The sequence below is a fragment of the Eumetopias jubatus genome, unplaced genomic scaffold (assembly GCF_037043125.1).
Source record: "Eumetopias jubatus isolate StellerSeaLion01/CBP00866 unplaced genomic scaffold, mEumJub1_p1.0 scaffold_5, whole genome shotgun sequence".
Lineage (NCBI taxonomy): Eukaryota > Metazoa > Chordata > Mammalia > Carnivora > Otariidae > Eumetopias > Eumetopias jubatus.
In genome coordinates, this window is record NW_028274811.1 from 16,883,902 (window position 1) to 16,885,924 (window position 2,023).

The 2,023-nt window shown below is 35.1% G+C and overlaps 1 pseudogene; it reads left to right on the forward strand.

Annotated features, from left to right (window-relative positions):
- Positions 1-459: 459 nt before the first annotated feature.
- LOC114209609 (vacuolar protein sorting-associated protein 29 pseudogene) lies at positions 460-1,008 on the forward strand (annotated as a pseudogene).
- The last annotated feature ends 1,015 nt before the right edge of the window (positions 1,009-2,023 follow it).

A 2,023-nucleotide genomic window follows, 5' to 3' on the forward strand; every position in this document is an offset into this window, starting at 1 on the left:
AGCAAGAATGGTGAAAAGTGTTTCCAAAGACAATGATTAGAATATCAAAGGATCAGTAGTGACCTTCAGAAAAAATTATAAAATTCTTGGGATTTTAAAAAAGATTTATTTACTTATTTGAGAGAAAGAGAGAGCATGAGCAAGTGAGGGGAGGGGCACATTCCCTCTAAGCCTGGAGCCCGACTGGGGACTTGATGCCACAACCCATGAAATTATGACCTGAGCCAAGAGTCAGAGATTTAACCAACTAAGCCACCTAGTCACCATGTGGATCTTTTTTTTTTGGCAAAAGTTGTACTCTTTAATGTCACATGGCAAAAGTCAAAAGTAAAACACATTAGTAATGTGTTGTCTTACAAATCTGTCAGTAAAATTACATTCAAAGTCCATTGTAAAAATGAGGACACAGAGGAAGATGGTGGCAGTGGTTGTGATGACTGAATTGAGCCCAGTGACAGGATGTTGGTGTTGGTATTAAGAGACCTGCACATCCCACACCAGGGTAACAGTTTCCCAGCTAAATTAAAAAAAAAAAAAAAAAAAAAACTTCTCGTGCCAGGAAAGATTCAGCACATTCTCTGTACTGGAAACCTTTGCCCCAAAGAGAGTTATGACTATCTCAAGACTTCATATTGTGAGGAGACTTGCATGAGAAGCTGAATTATCCTGAACAGAAAGTGGTGACTGTTGGGCAGTTCAAAACTGGTCTGATCCATGGGCATTGAGTTATTCCACGGGGAGGTAGGGCCAGCCACGCTCTGTTGCAGAGGCAGTTTGATGTGGACAGTCTTTATCTCAGGACACACACACAAATTTGAAGCATTTGAGCATGAAAATAAATCTTACATTAACCCGGGTTCTTCCACTGGAGCATATAATGCCTTGGAAACAAACACTGTCCTTTCATTCATGTTGATGGATATCCAGGCTTCTACAGTTGTCACTTATGTGGATCAGCTAGTTGGAGATGATGTGAAAATAGAACGAATTGAATACAAAAAATCTTAAAGCCAGGCCTGTCTTGCTGGGTTTTCTTTTTTCATTCCTCTGTTCAAATCAAGTAATTAAACATTTATGAGCCCCCCCCACACACACACACACAAAATTAGGGCGTATATATCTTTTTGAATTAAGGTTTTGCTTTCTTTGGGCAAATACCCAGTGGTGGAATTATTGTATCATATAGTATTTCTATTTTTAATTGTAAAATATTTTAAATAGGACACATTTTTGGTATATCCACAATCAATGTGAGTTTGCTTTATTTGTTAACATACAACTGAAATTAAATATTTTTCATTAGTCACAATGAAATTTTTACTTCTATTTTCAATGGATTCTATAGGTGACTGTATCAAGTAACAATTACTTTCAGGTAACAAGGGTTTCCTTTATGTCATTTACCTTTACCAGATAAATAAAAACCTCTAATTCTTTTTCTTTCCTTCCTTCCTTCTTTCTTTTTCTTTCTTTCTTTCTTTCTTTCTTTCTTTCTTTCTTTCTTTCTTTCTTTCTTTCTTTCTCTTTCTTTCTTTCTTTCTTAATCTGCCCACATATCTTTCTTTAACACTGTTCATGGTAAGTCTGTCTTAGTTACACGGGGTTTCTACTTATCACACATTATGTAAATTCAGTGTGGCTACAGAATGGCAAAACATGCTATCAGTTTAGCTTAAGTGTATCTGTGTATTATGACTTAGACATTATTTTGCTTTAAATATATGGTATTTTTGTGGGGGCAAATGCGTGTGCATGTGTGTGTGTATGTGTGTAAAATAGTAAAGAAATTGAGATGCGTATTATATTAATAGGAGTCTGAATAGAAAAGAAAATATTAAGCATGAGGGTTATTATAGAACTCAGAAATGCTTTGCTTTTTCTATTTTCTCAATTGATTTTTACTGTTTCTGTCATTTGTCCTAGAGAAAAATGATTACTTGATAAATACCAAAATTGGATAAATATGGCAAGACAGACTACTGTCTTCCAGATTATATATTTTATATCTGATCTAAGACTTTTT